Genomic DNA, 24,539 nt, shown 5'->3' on the forward strand with positions numbered 1-24,539 from the left:
TATCTTAAATGGGGAAATAATATGTACATTCAACCACCCTGCAAGTGCAGATACAGTCATATGTAACAATTGATGTCATAAACTTTATATAGAGATCCAGGAAATTCACCTTAGAGCCTGTAGTGAGATGCTTCTCTGCAGTCATATACCCTCATAAGTTTGGATAAAAGAAAACCTTCAAGAGGGCAAAGGACACCAAACCACCAGTCACTGAACAAATGTCTATGTATAATGCATCACAAATCCTCACTCACAAGTTTGTAAATGACAGCTTATATACACACATTATTGTTAAGTCTGTATTTGAGCTTATCACTTAAAACGTGCTTTTTTTCCAATGGCAAGCTCCTCCTTATGCCTTCTATGTGTGAGGTTTCACCATCCACACCCACTCCGATGTTGCTGTACCTCACAGAAAGAAAAAAACGACATTACACTCCATGTCAGTGACTGCTCTTCTGCCAAGGTACACTGATCTCAGACCCCCCAAAATTCATTAAGTATACACCTCATCATGCTACAAACAAATGAGCAAGAAAATACAAGCAAATGTCAGCTTAAGCCAATTTTCCCCAGCAAGTGAGGCTCCAGCTCATGAATCCAAGCAAGTGACTGCAAGGTAACAGTGAGCTATAACATGGAGTACACAGTAGGGAGTCAAATAAAATTATAATTGCAGCTATAGGTCCTTTTCTCATATCCATGCAAAGAATGAAGCTTTAGATCAGTTAGATTTGTATGCTGTACATCTGAAATTATAAAATAATCTGATTTTAAATTCTCTTCTAAAGGGACAAGAAAATTCATGTCTCCTTTCTCCATGTTATGTATTTTCAAAGGATATAATGCATCATAATTTGTGTGCCTGTAGAGTGCAAAAACATTACTCAACTGTTTCAGTGGAGGTATACCCAAATGTTTTTCTGCCTCAGTTAGGTAATAAAACACATTCTGGGAGAATTCAAAGGCTGTAATGGCCAACAGTGAGTAGTTTTTATTCAGGTGAAATGCACAGAACTTCTTTCAGTGCAATAAAAGGTCAGAGAAAAAGAGAAATTCCTGATACTGCAATGCTTTCTCTGCCGCTTATACTTGCTATCACTAACGGAACAGATGCAGTAAGTACGCAAAAGTAGGGTGCAGAGATGCAGGTATTTTCTGGGATATGGTTCAATGGTGCTGGCAAACAGAATCCTGTCCTGTGAGATCGAGTGAGATGCCTGTGATGGAAATCTAAAAAAGACTGGGGAATCCCACCTTTCAGTTTTCACAACTGCTAACTGCAAAATACCAGATTCTATGAAATGGAAACAATTTCTTACACCTAATCACCAGCAGAGTCAAAATCAAAATACCCAAAGCAGAAGCTCCATATGTCTAACTGTCAAGTCTCTCTCAGTCCTATCCTGAGACTAAAACTGAAGTTCAAGAAACAAGACTTAAACCCCATACTTGCCAAGGGGGAAAGGCAAAGTCCTGACCATTCAACTACCTAACATCTTACATGAAGAGCTGGGGGGCAACCATGCGATACAGTTAAAAAACTGGAGGTCAAAGAAAAGCTTCCACACTGCATGTCCTGCAAGCTAGAGGGTTGTGTGAATTTAGACCAACAGATTAGTCTCATGCTGGCTTAGGAATCAGATGAGAAAAAGACAGGCCACAGAAGAAATATCAGACTCTGCAGAATGACATGATTAGAAGCCCTATACCTCTGCTCTACTTCCATTATCATATCCCTCTGTCTGTCTCATGCTAGATGCATTTACACTTAGAACCCACAAACTGCTGTATTCTCTGGTCATCTCTTGATTCAACATCTACAAGGCAGCATGGGTTGAGGAAGGTTTCAGGCTTCAACAAGAATGTTGGCAAGTGGCATTATTAAACAACTCACACAGACAGCAGTTGTGAACAAGCAAAGCAGACAATGGCTCTGCTTCACTATCAGGTACATTACTACAGTACAGGTTTCTTTGGATTAGTTCTAGAGTACATACTTCATTTAACAACACGCTTAGGCAGTTTTGTGTGTTAACTGTCTTGCAGTTAGTGCAGAGGATTAAGCCTCTAAGCTGTTTGTCTGCTTCTTGAACAGGGTACAAGGCCCTCCTATTCATTGTACCTCCATTTGCTTACTGTGTGACTCTGAGAATATCAGAGAGTACTCAAGGATCATCTATGAAAAGGGACATTTGTGTCCAGTGGACTTATCCAATTAGCAAATGAATAGAATAACAATAAAAAAATGACTTCTAGGAGACAGTGTCAGGAAATAAGAGAGGACTGTGTTGGAGAGCAAAACTCTTAGCCCAGCTACAGGTGTCAATAACAAACTGGGCTTGGGAGTTCAACCCCATGCTGCAGAAAGATAAAGCCCTTATTGTGTTCCAGATGACCTGGGTTTGACTAGCGCGACAGGTGCTGTAGGGGCTGGATGGGAGTGAGCAGCTGGTGCTGGCTTGTCCATCCTTGGGGGCAGGGAGGTTACCTATTCTCATTACAATAACAACGTTAACAGATGGGTGAATTCCACACTGGAAGCTGTATACCACTTAGGAAATATAGGGTATGGGTGAAAGTTCACATGCACCTCCAGTGGGCAGCAACTGCAGAGCTGGCAAAGCTGCCACAGGGTTGGAAAGAGTTAGGGCTCACTCCCCAGCAGCACTGTGACACTGTACCAGCATCCTCAAGGTCCTCATGCGTCCCTGATGTGGGTCAGTTTTCGCCAATGGGTAGCTAAGATGGTCCCACAGACCCAGTGAATGAGGAGAAGGAGCTAGTGGCCATTGTTTGCCAGGTATAAAAAAAATTAAAATACTTGGCTCCCACAAATGTGAGTACTACAGAATAAAAGATAACACAAAACAGAGAACATCTTCATAATTGCCGTGTGTGACTTGTATTTTACTACGTGAGCACAGAAACAGAAACCCTCATAGACTACTTTTAACACTTTTAAAAAAGTGGGAATGGACAAGTATCTTGACTACTAAAAAAGGCATGATTTCCAGACTTCGAAACCTCCAGTTTTTTGAAATGTACTTCAAAAAAGTGATAATTCAGTGTACCTCAGAATATCTATGCCCATAAAATAAACTACACAAACATTAGTTTACAAGCTTTTGGCTCCTGATTTCAGTACTAATAAATAACTTGTTGCATGGCACTGCGGCAGTCAGTGAGGGTCTCCACTGCCGGAGACTCTGTCTCTACTCTCACTATACATCAAAACTTTGGAATGAAATCCCCACACAGCTCAGATATAAAACTTAGTAGTTTCAGAACTTTGTTTAAACAGCACCTGTACCAGAGATGTCTCTGTTCTTCCTGCTCAGCTGGCTAGCTTTACCTAGACTACTCCAACTCCTACAGCCACTTTGCTGTCCAATCTTTTTGTAGCTTATTGCTCCTCCTCATACTGCATTAATTTCTTAATCTCTTACCTCTCCTCCTTCTCTCACACCCCACCATTAACTACAATACTTCCTCTATTTATCTTTCTGCTCATTTCCATAATTTCTTATTTCATATCTCTCTTACAACTTTTTAAGCTACATTCTACTTGTCTGTCTGTAAATTATTATTAAACTCTAAAACACCCCAGTTTGATCTTTTCCCTGTAGCCATCATGCTATAAATACATTAACTGGTGCTGTATGTTATTTCTATATTCAATAATTCGCTAATTTATGTTAATTTCTCTCATTTTTTGTGTTAAAATGTTATGTTTATGCAAGAAATATTTAAAAATATTTTTATATTTTAAAAATCATGTAAATAAGCTCATATATAGATGTTTTTACCCTGCAATTATAAATGCATCATGTGTAACTTAAATGTGGAGCTCATCTCCCCGAGCTTCAGCTGAAAATGGGTTTTGCCCAGTTAACAAAGGCAAATAAATAATAATAAATAAATAAGAACTGAAGTTACTGTTGAATGTGCTTGGTCTTCCAGTTGGATTGTCAGTATGGAGTCTACATGGACTTTCAACCAGTGCTCCACTTTCATTCCATAGGTGAACTAGTTATTCCTCAGAGCTTCCTGCTGGTAAGCAATGTGTGTGTGTGTGTGTGTGTGTGTGTGTGTGTGTGTGTGTATACACATATGCATCCTACAAAGAACCATACTTACCTTCTTGCCTTATGCCCAAAGAATGTTGGAAAAGGCTCCCTGGAGTCTTTGAACATGATTATGTCGGTAATTAAAATGTGAATAAAGAGCAGATAATCTCATTGCACTATTTTGCTACTGTGTGTATTTCATTTTGGAGTGCGGAGGACTCTGTATCTTTTATAAAGTGTATTCATTCTTCTGTTTTCTCTCCTGGATCACAGAACTGCAGGATAGAAATGAGTCTTGCTCCAGTATCTAGCAGTTGAGCACTGAGGATTAAGGTTATTAGCTGCTAACCAGCTGCACCCCATACTGCTGAGATTGTTTCTCTTAGTCTCAATTAGCTTACTGAATGGGTCTGAGCAAATGACTTAACCAGGCAGTGCACTTGAGTCAACCCGGAAAAGAGGTATTTATGCCGGGGGAGGGGGTAGCTTTACCTGTTTAATAAATGCAAAAGGCAAAATAGGAGAAAAACCCAGGTTACACACAAGTATAATGTTGTTTTAAAATGAAACAAATAATTTTATTAAACTGTACTGCTTTCACACTGGAAAATGCTCAAAACGGTTACAATATCTTGAAATTATCAACCATCAAGCATACAAATAGGAGCTGGATGACCCCAATATTATAGCAGTATTACTTGTATCTGTACTTAATAATCTAGTATTAATTTCAGACGTCTGTGCAGTGGTCCAGCATACATGAACACTTCATTTACCATAACACACAATGCTTTATATTCACCCCCCCATCAATTACCTGATCTCCATTTCACTCAAAATATTTCATTATTACCATTAAAATAGTCAACATGTACAAAAACTATGAACACAAATGTGTCCAGATGGCACCATTTTTAATAAAGCACTCACTGCTCATTTCCTTTCTTTAATGCCCTACTATACCTTGTTTTCAGTCAACACATGTTCCATGTGTATTTTCCAATTCACTGCATAAACAAGGACTTACAGCATTCTCTTTTTCGTGTCATGTTTTCCAGTTAACTTCCCATCCTCCTGTCCCCAAAAAGTCAAGGGCATATACAACAAAAACATTATGGGTGGATTCCACTCTAAAACATTGCAGTTGCCTGCAACAAACAAATGCTGCCTAACATTTATCTATGTAAGCAGCAGTAACACTAGAGAGGACTAGTTTCCTGTATGAGTTTTCTTGTGTTTTGCTGCCACCACCCATCCTTTAGGGCACTTAAGCTGCATATATTTGTACTTAATTATACACAGAGACACACACACGAGCGAACAACCTTTGTATAATCAGCTGCTACCCCAAGCTTTTATTTATTTTTATATTTATTTTTATTTCTCATTTAGCAAACAGTATCATAACAAAAGGTAGCAAATGTGACTGCAGCTGAGAATACAAAACGAAAATGACACATGCAGACATAACAATACTAGCAATTTCTGTGCAGCTGAAACAAACATCAGTAAAATTACCAGTGCAGATAATACTCTGTTAAGAAAAAGTAACTTCTGGGGTAGAATATTAAATGTACCATTCCCACAGGAACTAGATCATTATTACAAATAAATAATGATAACTATATAATATAAAAAGATACTACATTCTCAGTTCTGTTAACTGCTTATGAAGGTATTAAAGATTCTGCAGTACTTGCAGGAAAAAAAAAAAGATAAGTGCCCTTAGTGGCCTGGCAAACTTCTTTAAAGCTGCAAAATTGCGACTAGCACTTTAATGTAATAAAGTTTCAATTAGCCACCAATCTCCAGGGAATTAGCATTGTCTGAGCTTCCTTTCCTGATCAACCAAGCTACACAATTAATATTTTACTCAATTTTCTGTCTCTTAACTTAGGTTAATGTTTAAAGGTTCAGAGCTTTTTTTTTCCAACTATAATGTTCAATATGCCTATTATAAGGATGAAAAAATTAGTTTTTCAAGTGACCTCTCAAATGTGTATCTTTCTGTCACAATCTTAGATTGTTTCTAGTGTTAAGGCAAATACCACAAATGATTTGTACTACTACATGCTAAGGCAATATAGGTCAACCCCCCTCCAGCTCTGAATCTTTGGCAGACATGCATGTTTAGACTCCCTTCCATAACATTTAGTTACACAAGCTGATTCCTGAAATCACTCACAACGACCATGTTTAGACGCCTTCCTTAAGATTTAGTTACACAGACTCTGATCTCTCACTACAACCAAAGCATCAACAACAGCAATTATAAACAACAGGAAAAAAATCAGGCAAAATCAACATTCCCACAGAATAGAAAGAAAACAGATGATCAAAATCAGTAACATAATGTCTCATCAACTACATACAGCATAAACACCTGTTGAAAATGCTCTTGATATTCTAATAAAAGGTTAATCTTAAGGCATGGATTCGGGGCTCATAAGAGAATTGGCTAAAGACTGGGGTATGAATTCTGAGAGCCCAATGAACTGCTCTGCTTAAAAAAAGAGGAACTCTGAGCATGACAGATGACCAGCGGTACAAAGTAAGACTTGCGTAGCTGTAAAGGTCCATGGTTTGTTAGTAGTATGATGGGAGAAGCACAGATTTAACCTGAGGTGGTTATTGCAGGTGTGAACCCAAGAACAAGAGGGGGAAACTGTCAAGCTGCCATAACCAGCTGGGTAAAAGCCAGCTGACACACTAAAGCATCATGGTGCAAACTTTGACAGCAGGGGAGGAGAGAGGGGCTAATAGGAGCAGTAGCAGTGTAGCCAATTAGGGTTAGCAAATGAATGGCATGGGAGAATCTGTGAAAATGAGACACGTTAATTAAATGCTAAAGTAAAGCACTACTTACATAAACAGAAAACCTTTAAGACACAAGTAATATAAAGTTTAGTGATAATATACAGACATTCTTATCTCATTAGGTTTTGATACCAGGTCACCAAATATTCCATTCACCATATCCATCTATGCCATCCAGTGACCAATGACACCAACACTGGTCTTGTGCTACTGGCATGAACCGAATGTAGGCTTGTTCTTTGTCCATTCCTCCTGTAAGGAATGCAACCTTCACCTAAGAAAGTGTCCCTCAAAAATCACCTGCTACAATTACAAATTATCACCAAAATGCAAAAAACTAGACAGAGTAAAATAATAAACTTCCATCTACTTGCAAAAACACAAACAGACTTATACAGAGAAAAGGGTGGTAGTCTGGTTGGTATATTTTCCTCAATGTCTGCCATTAAAGAGTTGTCACCAAAATGTATTATGTTATTGCAAGATGATGTATTACATCAGTTTTCTGAACAACATATGGGTAGTTTCCCAAGTAGTACCTCCCCACAAATTTGGAAAGTGAAAGAATGACTACACCAGCCCTTGACAACTCTGTCATAATCAAGAACTGAAATTCAGCTTTTAATGCCTGACAAATGTTGAAGACCTATTACTAAGCATCAGTTTCCCAAATATCCTGCAATTGTAAAAATGCTTGTGAAGTAGCTTGCTACCGGGGTGGGCACTCGTATTATATGAACGTTTTGCAATTATCAGACATAACAGATGGAAACAGAATATCCTGGTGATATGGATATTTTGGATGAGGAGCTTAAGTGACTTTTTAAGTCGCTCTGCTACCTCATGCATAAAGGATGGCTCATGTCCCACTGAAACCATGTCCTTGTGAAACAGGAGATGAAGGCATGCAGAAATCATTGGCAGTAGCTCTCACATTTCCCTGGTAGATTCAACTGCTACAGAAGGCAAAGTTTTCCATTAAACAAACTTAATGATGGCTAAAGTATGTGGGTTCAACTGGAAGCAAATGTAACTTATTTTAACATAACTTTCAAATCACAAAACCAAACAACATTACTAGCTTCACCTATGCTGCTGATTATATTAATGGTTGTAGGACAAAGTAAACAAGCTGATATACATACTTTAACATGAGTAAGCTGACTCTCACATAAAAGATGTGGGCAGTCTAGGACAGAAGGTACAGTACATGAAATGGCTCCATGCCTGGTTTTATTACCAAATCAGAAAACCTACGCCGGTTCCTAAAGTAGGATTTCCTAGCTCTAGGCTTCCTAGCCAGATTGTAATCATACTGAACTTTGTAAATCTCTTCAGGGTTGCATGGCAAAAGGCAGGGTCTGAAGGATCGTTGCTTTGTTTTTTCTTTTCTTTTTTTTTTTTTAAGGAGTCATAAAGCTTTCCCCATTGATGAAACAGCACTTTTCTACTGGTTTTCTTTGCACTTTGCCTCAAACAAGAACCAATAAAACTTGGGAAGGTCTCTAAAATGATCTTTTAATTAATAAATGTGGTGAACTCTATGACAGATAATAGGAAGTGTGGCTTTATCACCCATTTGTAATTTTTTTTCAACTGAGTGAAGTGTAGTTATATAGTGTAGTTATACAATCCACTAAACTTCATTTCACAGACCATGGCTTCTCTCTGTTCTTGCCCCTAAACTGTGGCAATCACTGCCACCTGATCTTACTTCAGTTATATCAGACATTACACACAGTTCTGACCTCATTTTAAACTAACAATATCCTCTTCTTCTTTCGGCTTTTCCCAGTTAGGGGTCGCCACAGCGGATCACCTGTCTGCTCATGATTGGCAGTGGAGTTTTACAGTGTCGAGATGCCAGCCCAACCTTCCACAGAAAGCACACACATGCACGCACTTAAAGCCTAGGGCCAATTTAGAGTGCCCAATCCACCTACACCATGTCTTTGGGATGTGGGAGGAAACCGGAGAACCTGGAAGAAACCCACGTGACCACAGGGAGGACATGCAGACTCTGCACAGAAGGCACCCCAGCCGAGGATCGAACCGGAGAACCTCTTGCTGTGAAGCAGCAACGCTAACCTCTGCATCACCGCACCAGGAATATGAATAGTTATATATTATTCCAATTTAGTGTTAGTGCTTACTTTGACAAACTGACAGTCTGTACACAGGATTAAAGGCTATGCTCTGTTAATGAGCTGTTTCTTATAGTCCAGGGGGGTTTAATTCTCTCAGCTTCTATTTGCCTAATGTGTGACTATGAGTCAGGCAGACCTACCGAGCAAACGAAAAACTGGGTAGGCTCTTCAGTGGCGTCCTGGACTGCATGGCTAGTACCTCCGAACCTGAGCAGTTAGGAGAACCTGCTGAAAATAGAGCTAAGCTGAGTACTATGGTCCACGAAATGACATCAGAAATTTCAGTCACGTGTCTGCTTGTTTCCTTCAAGATGTTATGTCCTCTCATCAGAAAAAGGGTGCATATACAGGCTTTGGAATAAGGTCAGAAAACAAAGGGTTACACTCAAATTACCGAGAGTAGGAAGGACACAAGCTATTTGATAAGGGCACTTTTAACATATGCATCTGGAAAACAGGTAGGATGACGAGAGAAATGATAGTTTCTTAGGTCAAATGAACCAAATGGTAAAGAAACTGACTACGTATTAGTATAAACCTCTGCTTAATTAGGCATTAATGGGGCAGGTACCTAAGGCAACAAAGTGTATATTCAGTCCTTACACATTTATTAACTTTTGAAGACATCAAAGCGGTTAGAATTGATGAGCTAGGTGCTTTTATATGATCCTGTAAACTCTCATCACTTATTCTCATTTCTGTTAAATTTGCATGTACACGTTCATATCTACAGTAAACATTTATAATAACATAAAAGCTTCCACATAACTACTGGCCATACAGGGGAAGAACACTGTAGAAAACCTGCCTGACAGCTCAGTAAGTCATCCAGTAAGCACACGTTTCAAATAAATAAACAAACAACTTGGCATGGCTATTAATACGGTTTAACATTTGGAAGAATCTCTCTTTTTACACAGAACATATATCATATACTGCACATTTCTCTAGGAAGGATCCTCATCATAGCTGTCAACACTCTGCTTCTCTGCCTCGTAGTCTACAGACAGGATTCTTGGAACGGTTCAGTCCCCCCCATGCTGATTTCCAGACACAGTTTTGCAGTGTTCTGTTACTACCCATCTGCCAGTGCATCTGATCACTTTCAGAAAGGCTCTTGGGTCAGGAGGTGGGACAAGAGGGACACATGGAGCCTCAGAAGTGAGTATGCCATCTGCAAACACACACAAGCAGCCTCACTGTTTCTCAATTCGTATGCAAAAACATGTTGACAAGAGTACAGCGTGTGTAAAGGCTGGTACTGTCTAAAGTTGCAGCTGAAAAACTATTCTTCCATATATACCTATGGGAAACGACATCCCAAAATAAATATGTTTTGGAAATAAAAGACTGGTTAGAAACATGCCTTTTATAAATAAGAATAATAAAAACTGGCACTTAGAAAAAAAAAATGAAACTGTCATATGGCACATATAAAGTCTAAGGAAGTATATTTCACAAAAAATATTTATTTACTTATTTATAAATAAAGACACTAGATGAAAATGCCATCCAGGTAAAAGTAATTTATTTTAAAATGTCTTAATCATTAAATATGCAAGAAAGTACTTTACTCCAGAAATCCTTCCATAAAAAATGTACATTTCGTCCAAGTCTGCCAACATATTTGACAACAGCTTCTCCTCACACTCTGTTGGGTAGGATTGAAGCAATACATCACCATATAAGCAGGCAGGCAAACCAGTCACTCCCAATTAATACTTCCATTTCCCACAGACAATTCAGGTTGTACTCAAATAATATGCTTGCTGCCAAGGGACGTCTTAAATGCAGAACTACCAGTGCATTTGTGACTGAAAATTCCAAACAGAACTGGGGTTGACATTACATTTTCATGGCCATGACATGCAAAGCTGACACATGCGGTATAGTGGGAGATGTTAATAAAAAAAGTAAAAAAAAAGACCAAACAACACTAGCTTAAAAAAAAAACTGTGTTATTGCATTTCTGCACTTCACCTTCTTTAAAAAATACCAAGTACAGTGAATTACATTTCTCATTCGACCCAGAACACCAAAATGAAAAATAAAGGCAAATTTTGAATACAAAAGAGCTGTCTCTGCAGTGCTCATTTTTAAAATAAATGTTATGGCTTACAAAGGAAATCCTAGGGTCAAAGCTATGGCTTTTCAAATTACCTTTATTTTATTGTTTCTTATGGATGCTAATGCTGTTCTGTTGACACTACTAACAGATGGAGTCTGCTGAGAAGGTAAAAGTTTGCCCATCCCAAACAATAGCCATGCTCACTAAAACAGGGTAATGGCAAGAAAGCCCCTTGATTTAACATGATTAACTGCATGACCTGCCTTTCCTGCATTCCCATTTGGCTTCAATTTAATCATCTCCCTTTACTCCATCCTCGTCACGAACACTCATTAAATGCTTGCAGGGAAATGTGAAAAATAGGTAACTGAAACAGCCTAATATGATACCACCACCCCCCTCCCACCGAAGGTGACCGGATTTCCCAACCTGACCAGTCAGCAATTCAAGTCCTAACTTAGAAAAAGCCAACAATGCAGATTCTTTTAACTCTCCTTCCTTCTCCTTGAATCATTACTGGGACTGCAGCTCAGTTGATATTACCCAGCACTGCAGCTGCACAAAGCACCCAGATGTTAACCTGAGAGCTGTTAGTTTAGCAATATGAATTAATGGACTGTACTGGGGGTAAGAACTGGCATGCTACACCTTTAAGATCAGCAAAACTCAACAGAGTAACTCTCCAGCATGTTCATTCTATCACAAACGTCTTGCAATTGTTGCAAAAATCATTCACTATTTCTTAGCACATAACATAATCGGCCCTGTGTCAAGCTAAATACAGCATGAGTCAAAGGGCAAACATATTTTTACAAAATGGGGGGTGCCATTATGCCTGTAGATACTAATGCCCTGGCACTCACACTAATGGTACAGCCCAATTACTGAAAACTAGGTAACAAATGTGGAATGGAATGCCTGATGCACAGTACATGAAAGAGACCCATTAACTCTGTCCAGGGGTAAAGCAAATGTAAAACGACTAGGATTAGCATAACTTATTCCCTGCTTAGCCTGAGTGCAGTGTTATTTCTTATTATAGATAAAAGGAAACAAATATTCCCATTTAGGCTTGTTGCACTACGAAAGAAAATATCATTAGCATTTTTTCTAGGCTTTGGCTTCTTTGCAGTTTCAAATCCCTCAACAGCAAACACAGTGCAACAGTGGGGAAAAAGAAAGGTAAAAACCAAAGCACCTCACTCTTGTTTAACCTCTAGTGCTAAAAGAACTCAACAATAAAAGGATGAAGCTGAAAGGAAAGATAAAATATCTGAAAAAAAGTGTCAGTCAATATTATGTCCATAAATCATTAAGACAAAACACAGTAAACTAGTTAATAAAGCATGAATTGTGACAATCTGCCAACAATGGAATTAATATGCTCTGACAATATGGACACAGCATGGCAAAACAATACACGTTTCTGTTTAACATTCTCAATGCAACTGTAATAACTTTTTCACTATTTTGTAATAAAAAAAAAAATCACACTGCTTACCAGACAACAGGTGTCAAACTGTCCTACAAGAATTAAGACAATGAAAATGAGGTGCCACATCTGTTATACTCAGCTTACGGACACTACTTGTAATGTGCTCTGCAATGCAATGCAGAACGTACACACTCAAAAATGTATTACAGTTCCACGTTCTGCTGCTAAAACTATTTGATCAGAGTGCCAAAAGGAAGTGGAAAGGCCCAGCTATGAACATGCTTAGTGCAGAATTACTGGGCATAAAAATCCTTCATATCTGACCGAAAACTATTTTGCATCCAGACAGCGACTACAAACTTACACTCATTATATATTAGAGGTACTGAAGCAACTTCTGAATACTTCGATTTGCTCTGTGGAAAAGCAGAGTATGGAGACAGACAAATGATGGGGCTTGTGCCCCACACCTCTCTTTGGGGTGGGGGGGTGGATGTATGTCTTACGGCCATGCAATGTGTTAATAACATCTGATTGATTACAAAGAATGTAATGGGTAGTGTTTGCTTCAAGAGTTGAACCGGCATTGGTAAGGTTATACCACTTGTAAAAATGAGTAGCAGTCTTGCACTATGCCCATTGCATGTCCACCCCCCCCCCCATACCCTAAAAAGCAAACACGAGGAAAGGGTCATAGATTAAGTAAAAATGCTCTCCACAGCTGCCTGAATGGAGCACCTACCACAATCGCCTTCTCAGACAGAACTGTCATGGAGGAGGTACAGATAGTTGGCAAGCATGGAAGAGCAAAATGTGCATCAAAAAAGACCCTTTAGATATTTTGATGAATGTTATGCCAAAAAAGTAGGTTAATCTGTCTGTTCTGAAGTAGATTCTTTTGCAGCAATAGCAGACCGTCCCTTAAAGATCTATCAAAGTGCTCACTGCAGCAAGCACTACCTTGACTAACAGTATATGGAAAAATATTTCAGCATTAGTAAATGATTATAATGAATTCAAACAAAGTTAATGTTATGGTCAGATATAGTGAATAAGAGGAACAATGCATTTTTTTCCTATAAGCATTTCATCCAAAAATGTGCATGGTACAACAAAAAACTCAGGGAGGTCATGCTGTACATTTTGGAAGCAGCTTCAGTTATATTTTTTCCATATTTTAAACTAATTTAATTTATATTGCTAGAAATGTATGGCCTAATATGGATTTAAACAAACTGCAGTTGTCAAGAAAAAGAAAAGAAGAAAAAAAACAAAAAAAACAATGGACAATGCTTCAGTTATATTTTTTCCATACTTTAATTTATATTGCTACAAATATATGGTGTAATATGGATTCAAAACAATTTGGAGGTGTCAAGAAAAAGTTAAAAAAAAAAAAAAAAACAATGGATGAAGATAAAGGGTGTGCCAAAGGCATGTTGGTTAGCATTTACTAGGCGAGCATGGAATATCTGTGTATGCGTTTTTAAAGTCAAGTGCAAACCAAAAGGTCATCCTTAAAGAATTTGAAAATACAATGTGTGCTTTAACAGTAAATCATTCCTTTCCTTAAATTTAAGAACTGAATTGCTAACAGCGATGCAACCTGCCATTGCAATATGACTTGTATAATGTTTTCCTTTGAAAGCTTAAATTCATTACCAAGACATGCAAACAAAAAGCGGTATTTGCGGGCTGAGCTATAAGACCAATAAAGGCTTGCAGATCCTGCTTCACTGGCATGCCTGTCCTTTCTCTCTCTCTCTCTCACACACACACACACACACACACACACACACAGTGTTTTACTGCTAAACAACTGGGGATACAAAACAAGCTTCAAGAACATGTGCCACTGCTTCTTGCATGTGCTGTTTGCAACAGAATCACATACTTGCCATAGACAGCACAGTGTAATGCTCTCTGATTAACTTTCTCAGCCCTATACCATGCGAGTAGAAGCATGGAATGCAATAATGTGAACAGCGACAGTAGTCTGCAGGCTGCATGTACACAAATGAAGCACTCATGTGACGGATTACATTTCCATTCATTCAGTAATATATAGCTCTCGCAAGGAGATGGCTCAAATTAAATGGCACTTTCACTGGCAAAGACGGACTGTGACAGATCAGCCATTAATTTCTTACTGCAAGCAAACTATTGCGTTGACATCTACTTGCTGCTTCCTAACACTTCTACAAAGACTTATTTCTGGATATTTACCAACAATCAACATATGGAAAGTGTAAAGGATGCTCATGGTTACAGCAACAACACTGATCAATGATCAATTCATTTCAAGTTATATTATAATGATTAAATTATGTTATAATGATTACATTAATAGTTTCATTGAAAGGAATTATGCAACTAAGTAAGGCACACTTGTACGGAATATTGTAACATCATTATTTACGTTTGTTGACTGAATTAGTCCGACTAAGTATTTCCCTATTTTTAGAGGAAACCAAAGGTGGTATTAATAAAGAGGGGGGAAATCTGGCCAGGAAAAAGTTTCTGTGGAAATGATTTGCTATGGATTCTATGACGGGTTCAGTAACTAAAGAAATGACTTGAAACATCGATAAAACCTTTTTTGTTGCCTATGGAACACACACAGAATTGGGTGCACCACAGAAGTACTATATTCTAAAATGCTGTATAACAATCAAGAAATTGCAAACATTAAAAGAATTCTGTACATGGAATAAGTAAAATGTTTATTCGATTTAACCATATATGTATCCTTTTCTTATGGCTAAATACATTGCTCTGTTAAAATATTAATGAAACCACCATTACGTTTTTTATAAGTGTCATGGTTTCATTTACTCCCACTTGAGCTACCCGCAATTCGGGCAGACATGGCCACGGTTCAAAATACTTTCCTTGGACAATCTAGACTGTGGCAGAAGACACAATAACTATAAGGAACAAAGAAAGAAATAAAAAAATCTATCATTCTCTAAAAGCACACCCTCTATTCAGCTCAGCTTTTTATCAGGATACTAAAATATTTATGGAAGTACAATAGATCTAATAATAATCTGGCCATTCCATGACACAGACACACGTATGCAACATGTTTTTTATTCACAACCAAATCTACAGCATTATCCATTTGAGCAATTTGTTCAGTTAGTTAATCTTGATCTAGAACTGCAGAAAAGAAACAAGTTTTTGGGGATCCGACAACTATACATGATGTGGGAAAGTTAAGGCACACTTCATTATACACCAGTAACCAAGAGGAAGCATGATGTTTAATTTTCAGTACATTCGTTTGAAACAACTTCTGTAATACATAACCGCTTTACTAAAAGTTACACAATAAATGTCCAGACAACGCATTGCATATTTTAACCAGTGCCTATTTTTACACATTTTGTCAGCCACCATGTGTTGTCAGTGAAATTTAACACCTTGCTTTCTCTGGTATTATATAACTCCTTTATTCAATGTAGCATATACTGCAGAAAGTTAGTTGAACTGTACTGATTTGTATAAACCCAATCATTAAATAACATGGCTGGAAATTGCGGGTTGAAGGCCTACTGTGTCTGTTAGTCTGAAGCGTCTTAGTTCTGGCTTAAACACTTGTGCACCAAAACCAGTTGTTTCACACTGGGAGGGTTTGTGGTCTAGACTCTTGTGGAAAGAGATTGTGGCCTACACCCTTCTATGCTAGGAATTGCTGGTGAACTGCTGCATTATTTAAACTGCTTTCTGCTGTTGTGACTGTGATTTTATGCACTTTGAATTTCTAGTACTTTTGCATTTTATAGCAAAGGTTAAATTCAGACTCACTGAATCTATGCTGTTTGTATCACCTGAGCAATAAAACCAGCTCTTCACTGAGATTCTGAAACATCTGAGGCATCTGTTGCTTCCAACTGACTACAACTGCCTGTTTTTGCTCTAATATTGCACTTTTAATTTGTATTTGCTTTCCACTGTCTTTCTGAATTGTCTGAACTATTACGGTCACATTTTACTGTACATTGTACTAATTCAGCTGTAGCACTGCCCAGTTCCAAGTTTTCTATTTCTGGGTCTCTTTTGAAACTTCTGGGCAACATCTTCAAGTCACCTTTGTTGGTGAAGGCCCTTCTGCACCATTGTGCGAGTAGTGTACTGTCTGGGTCCCATCTAATCAAGGATGATTGGAGCAGACCTCAGAGACAGTGTTCTTACTGACTAGTTTGGGATAAAAAGGGTAATTTTCTTGTTTTATTTAAGCCCTGCATTTACACTTGTTTAAATGTGGAGCTCCACCATGGACTGTCGCATAGTGGAGGTTACTGTTGGTGGTTATACATGAAAACATTTTGTTTGTTAAATTTTTCCTTAGCACTTTGGTTGTGGTCCACCAGAGGTTTCTCGCGGCCCTGCTCTACTGTCAGGTGGAACACTAAGCCTAGCCACAGAGGTACCAACACACCGCACACCCACTAGCCACTCCTAAGTGTGACCTCTTTTCTGATCATATAAATTTACCTATCACTTTGGAAGGACAATTTCCCAGTTTCTCCAGCCAGCCTGGTCAACATGGGCATCCTGAGGCAGTGTAACAACTGCCTCATGTTCACCAGCCACCCTTTACTTCTAGTCCACACAAACACAATGTGTGAGAGCTGCAACTATATTAAGAACCTTGAATCCATGCTCTCTCACACATTAGTCAGTCCAAGTGACAATGAGCGGGCTGCCAGCATGCACACCTCACCTCCTACTCCACCCAAACCCACATCAAACATACTTTCATATGTGGAGGTCCTCACCAGAAACATACCTAAACCAGAGACCTCCCAGCAACAGGCTAAAAGAACACCAGTGGTATATACAAAAGTCCATTTCTAAGAAAGAACAAGTATGCACCTCATGTTTGTGCATAGAATACCAACAAAAGATGCATAAAAAACTTTACAGCTTTAGGATACCCATCTCCTGAAAGCAAATGTTAGTGTGTAAGTCTGGGGTGGGGGACTTGGGGTTAGATAATATGGTCTTACTCTCATGGAAAAGTTAAACACCCACTAATACCATTGCTTAGTACCCTATTTACAATTTCCAGAATAAACGAACAGCCAGACACACATTGTTAGCTTAGGATATATGAATGCTATGTAAATTCGTAAATAACTTGCCCACTCAAGACAGCCAAGGTGACTGCTTGTGGCATTAATTATAACTTTTGCACATTTTCTGAATACTACAATAGGAGTAGTATCTGAAGGAAGTAATGGTTCACAGAATAAACACTTGGATAAACTGCTCTTTCGGCATCAGGTTTACAATGCTCAACAAGTAACACAGTGCATGAAATCATTTAAACAGACAGTCCTGGCTGAAGAAGCAGGGTACTCAGGTAAGATCCCAGTGCCTTAACTGCCCACCAAATACTTATGTGAACAGCATTACATCTCTGAAAAAATGGTGACCATACCTAACCAAAAGTATTTAAGATGCTCTTTGCAAGGTAAAAGTGACCAATCTCTGTTTAGAATTCTATGTAAATGGATTCTAGTCACATCATCTCAATTTTGAGGCTGATGCAACAACTGCCATCCCCAAGCTCTGACTTCTCAAGTCAAAGCCACAACCTGGAAATGATGTTCACAAACTTCTTCCCCCATTCTCCAGCTTACACATCTAAAACTGTCAAAATTAGTACAGCGATACTTCATTACCTGGCTCATATGGTGTCGCACAGACTAGGTGGTCTCTGTGACAAAGAGATTACATGGCACTGAAAAACACGGGTAAGGGCTTTCAGCTCTGGAGTCTGTGTTGTGACAGCAGAATGAAGAATATAAGTAAATCTTGTATTCAATGTCCCACAACTCTAATTCCTTGTCAAAAAAAATCTCAGTCATTGAGTCCCCTAACTTTTTTTGTAAATACCTTTACTAAATTAATACTTAAGTCAAAGGCAAACATACATTAATAGAAAACAAACCATATAAACATTATTTCCATTAACATACATTATATGTCATGTGCTTTCTTTCTTTATAATGATCAGTCCAACACTACCTGAATTATTCAATTCCCGTCTTCTCTGAAACCTCACTCCTCCTCCTGAACATTATTCTGCACATATTGTTCTCACAATTTACTTCAATGTAATTTGCTACTTCCCTTTTCTACAGATACCTCTTCCAGTTCTTTTCTCTCTTTTACAATATCCAATTATTCAAATACAATTAGTTTAAACTTTGATTTCCATTTTCTAGTAATTGCTTTATTTGACAACCAGCAGAAAAGGCCTTACTATGTTACAGGCAATTCAGATCCTGTGTCCCAGGCTGAGACCCCTAACGTTAAGAGGAATTTTACTCATCATAACCTTCTTCAGAAAAAGGCATGAAATACATACTCTTGGACTCCAAACTATGGTCCTGCAACTCAACCTGGCTAAATGTTGTTGCAGCTCTTATGCCCCTGTCCTCTCTGTGTAGGTTTCCATAATCTAAGCTTCTAGGCTTTCATCTGAAGACCCAAAAGCACATCATGGCTACAGTAAAACTGAAATATAATTTGGTGGAATATAATGATTTCAGGGTCTCTCTCATCTGTTTATTGGATATGACAGTTAACATTTGCTGTTTTACCTTGCATTATATTCTAGAGTATATGAAATCTTATATGAGATATAACTGCAAAGCTTTTCCTCTGCAGCCCACCAACTGAAAAGAGGCTTGTCATGATCCAGTCAGATTATCCAGGTAAACAACTGCTAATTAATAAACACATCAAATACCTTAATGTGATTAAAGACTACATATTACTGAATTCAATCCGTGCAAGAAGACCATAGAAAGGAGTCACAAATCATATCCTTGTGCACTAAGACAGGATCAAAGTCAAAAGTCAAAAGTCAAAATGTAACTTTACTGTCATTCAGACCATACATACAAATGCACAGCTGAACAAAATTACGTTCCTCCAAGCTCAATATACACAGAAAGGCAAAAACAAATATATGTATGTACAACAGTGACAGAGCCAGCCAAGGCACAGAATGCATCAATCCTCTTCAACCATGTATGATTCCATGGACTACAGCATCCATTCCATACACACTGCAGCCATCACCGTTCCGACTCAAGTAGCATGTCAAAGTCCGGTCTGGTCCCTCCAACACCACAGACCAAAAATCCAACAGCCATAATGAATTTTAAGATCAATGAGGTGATTGCTTTAAGATGGAGCATCTTTAAGTACAAAATGGATCATTTGTTCAGTGTGCAGGACTTCAACCCCAACAGCTGTCCAACTGTCAGTGACTCTAATAATGATGTAATCAAAAGTATGCAAAAGAATAGACAAATTGGTATAAAGAAAGACGTAACGATCTGTACAGGAAACACATTTTCTGCAGGGAGGACCCAGAAAAAGGTGACCTAAAAGAGTTCTCATAAAAATAACTCAAATGTGGTTTAAAATATATAACAGATAATTTGTGGAAAATTCAACTTAGATTGGCTTCAATAAAGTAAGATAAAACTGTGGTTATCATATTAAAAGGAAGCAATGAATCAGTCAATAGTTATGCTCTTGTGCCTGCATTACCATTAAAGATAAAATATGGACTATACCCCCACACACACACACACACACACACACACACACTTTCTTTCTTCCATTTTCTGACTCCACAGATTAGACTTGCATGAACAGGGATGTAAAAAAAGAGAGAGAAATTATTTTTACTTAAAACATATCGATATGCACAATCACCTTACAAAATGCATTCAAGCTAAGTCTGTTGCACATAAATGATGACTTGCTATGTGTGTTAAGGTACAACGATACTGGAAAAGGTATACAGAAGAATTATGCAGGGTGTTCACCCCAGCTATGAATCATGGAATAAAGGATAGTCTTAGTGATTCTGGGTTTTTGGACAAACGGAATGAGGAACACCCACACTATCCACAATGAATGAAAATAAAGAAAACTGCATCATAAGCATAATTGTTCTTTTATTCAAAAATAAAATAACAGAGCAGTCTGCTTCTGATTACCTCAGTGTGATATAGGTTATTGTTATAATGAATGTGCTAAAGAAACAATTACACTGAACTACATAAAAATCCTAATGTAAACCTAAAAATTGAAGTTGTCATCAACTGGTACGAGATTCATACGTCTCAACCTGTTAGCACAGGAAATCTGGACAAAGCCTAAAGTAATGAGGGGTCCAATAATGCCTAAAAACAGGGACATATTTAAAATATTGTTCTTATAAACATAGAAAGTTGGTAACAGGTTTGTGTTAGGATGCATTTTCTGAAGGTTATAATGCTGAAACTCAAATATATAAAATTATTTAGTGACATTAATCCCCAGTGAGTTGCCAGAACTCTATGAGGAACAGACCAAACAGATGAGCCAAAAATCTAGACATGTGTATGCATAATGCATTTAAAAATATGCATGTGTATATATGCGCACAAACATTTATTTATAATTTATATTTTTGTGTACATCCATCTAATATGTGTAATCCCATGCAAATTATATACATCTCAGAGATGAAACAATAACAGGGAAAGGGCAAATTCCCCAACCCTAGTATTATGTCAACCTCACTAAAAAGTCAATCAGCTTCCTTGTCATTCAAATTCATAGCTAAGAAACCTATCAACTTAAACAATTGATTAATACAAATGGTACCACATATATATTATGTATGTAAGTATATATATATATATATATATATATATATATATATATATATATATATATATATAAAATGGTTTACATTCTTTTAGTCAAGCGCACATTGCTCGATCATGCAGTACACTGATTTTTATCCGCAAATTTCTTAATGCCGACCGGTCGGAATGTCATAAAAAAAACACCAAATTCGACATTTCCGACCACTCTACCACATAAACAAGCGCTACCATGTGTCAAAAAGGGGGCGAAATTTTGCGCTTCACAATTGTGATTGCTTTTATGAGATTTTGCCACACTGCTTTCAACAATAACCCGATTGACCATTCACCGGCCGGATCAAATGCATGCATGCCATATAAAATACATGTGTATATTACAGATATCTATTATATATACATACACACACACACACACACACACATATATATATATATATATATATATATATATACATATATATATATATATATATATATATATATGGGATCAGTCAATAAGTTCGAAGTTTCACTACTTTGAACTCCACTTCACCAAGTCCACTTGTTCGAAGTAGTGAAACTTCGAACATTGACTTTGGCAGTCACACTACAGAGCAGAATGGGAATATTCCCTTTTCCCAGCTGTAGTGCAATCTTAGAGTTAAGTGATATTTAAGTCATATTTAAGTAGGGGGGTGTGGGGGCACAGCCCCCCCACATGGGGGGGGGGTGCAAGGGAGCTTGCCTCCCTGCAAAAACATGTTTTAGTGTTTTTTTTTTTTTTTTGGGTAGCCCGGGGAACTAGACTTCAGTGGAAGTGCACTTTCGTTTAAGTGGACTTTCGCTGAAGTGTAGGGTCTACTGCTCTATTTCGAAGAAGTGTATTTTCGATGTAGAGCAGTAGACCCTTATATATATATATATATATATATATATATATATATATTACATAAACACAGATAATACATAAATTCATACCTATTACTTATACTTTCAGCAAAATAATGTAGATGTTTATTAGGTTACTTTGCTTCGATTTTACAAAACAGTAACTGTCACTAAAGGGAGCAAGTACAATTTGCCCCCTTTCCTCCTGCAAAATAATTTTCTCTAAGACATTTTATGATACAAATTATGTTTCAGCAGTTCTTTTTCCTGGGATTCATTATATATAATTTATTACTATTTTAATCTTGATGTATCAGTTCATTTATTCTTAAATAAATACCTTATCTGCTTCAAGGCTGCAGGACAATAGGAGCCTTCCTCAGTATTTAATGGGCATAACTCAGAAAAGTAATCTTGGAAGGGACACCAATCCATCTGAAGACATGCAGACACACACTGTGGCCAATCTGTAGGACCACAGTTCACCTAAGAACACATGTTTTGAATGTGAAAAGAAACATAAGTACCTAGTGAAAGCATTTGCTATTACAAGGATGTTATGCAGACTCAGACACCCTAGTCAGAAATCAAACCAGAGAACCAAGAGCTATAGGTAGCAGAGCTAACCACTGCACTAATGTGCTGCCCTCAATGTACTTAATGCAGTGTTATTTCCATTAATATGTAACACGTTTCAAAGCTCTATATTTACATAGGCTGACAAAATGTAATAAATTATACATTTGTGTGTACATATACCTACACACATACATACATACATGTGTATATGTGTGTATATATATATATATATATATATATATATATATATATATATATACATATATATACACACACACACACACACACACATATAAATATATATATATATATATATATATATATATATATATATATATATATATATATATATATATATATATATATGCACATGCTTATATGATTCCCTTATGTATGATCAAACTTACTTTATGTAGAAAAAAACACAGACAAAAATAATAAGTAATGTCTTTCAGATTTTCCCGGTTTGTCTGAGTAGTGGTAGTGTTATGGGAAGTGTTTTTCAAGGTATGGTGTGGGTTAGTTCACCCATCCACCTCAGTACTACATGGTAACCCTAATCTCACACCATACCATACACAAGACCCACTCAGATACACAAACATGCACCAAAACATATTACAAACTTGAAATCTAATACGCAACCTAATCCTAAAATGCACATACTCGCAGGCAAACACACAACACCTGTACCCTTATCTAACCCTTATCCTAACCGTAACACCCAAAAACTCACTGACATACGCTAACTCCCTCCCAATCCACTCTCTCCTGTTTCGAAGAAACATCACTTCGAAACAAGGGACCAATAGCAAGGCTTTCAGAAGTAAGGATTCTGAGATAAAGGTATCCTAGTTTCCTTCAGGATACAGAAGCATATATGACAATCTGGAGAGAGAAAGAGGGGCAGGTCATCAAACAAAAGGAGACGGACAACAAGGATCTATCAACATGTTAACCACATAACTTTTGTACCCTGTGATATCCCCTTCCTCCTGTTCCTTACAGGACAATGCTTACAATTTAGAAACACTTCTAGTCAAAGTTATTGCAACCAGAAACAAATTTTTCCATGACAAAAGTTTAGAGGAGGAAGAGAAAACAGGCTCCAAGGAAGGTCAAATTATGGCTTGTAGGGTCAAAAATGAGGCCCCATGGCAGAACAGGGTGTTTAATCGCAGGTCTCAGTAAAAAATTCCTTTTACAAAATGCTTTACAAATTTTAAGGGATGTTAGATGAGAACAATTTGAAACAGTGATAATTTGACAGGATTAAAAATTTAACTTTGACAATATAATAGCTTGCTCCTTAATCAAAAAGGTCCACTAAAAACTGGAGAAAACAGAGGAGAGGTGCTGAAAAAAAGTATTTTCCTCTATCAACAAAATAAAGGGAAGAGTTGAAGGTCAAGTGGGATAAGTTGATCCCTCCAATAGAACAAGGTGTTTTAGGATTATTTATTTTACATTTGTTGACCGGGATAGTCCGTCTGGGACAAAGCCCTTTTTCAAAGGAGGCCCGGGGAGAAAAGCTCCAACAGTATAAATATAACTGAGAGATGCATGTTACAATAAGTGTATAACACAATAAGAAAAGCAATATATGAGACAACAGTAAAGAAAGCTAGACTTACATACAATACAGTTAAGAAGATAAACATACTGAAAGCACAGACATGTAGGAAGGTAGATAATGGGACTAAGTATATTGATCAGTTACAAATAGACAACAGCAGGAGTGGATATTAGTAGTTGGTTAAGAGATAGTACAGTGGAGGTCAGGAACAGAGATGAGAAGCAGAAGAGGAGAGTCAGGCGCTTATTAGGTAGAAGAAGCAGGTTAACTGTAGAAAGAAAACAAAGAGT

At 37.6% G+C, this 24,539-nt stretch overlaps 1 protein-coding gene across 1 annotated transcript in view; it reads right to left on the minus strand.

Annotated features, from left to right (window-relative positions):
- Positions 1-24,539, minus strand: part of LOC122814201 (threonylcarbamoyladenosine tRNA methylthiotransferase-like) — a 2,095,726-nt gene that overhangs the window by 791,714 nt on the left and 1,279,473 nt on the right. The window lies entirely within an intron of this gene.

The sequence above is a fragment of the Protopterus annectens genome, chromosome 10.part0 (assembly GCF_019279795.1).
Source record: "Protopterus annectens isolate FY-2018-M chromosome 10.part0, PAN1.0, whole genome shotgun sequence".
NCBI lineage: Eukaryota > Metazoa > Chordata > Ceratodontiformes > Protopteridae > Protopterus > Protopterus annectens.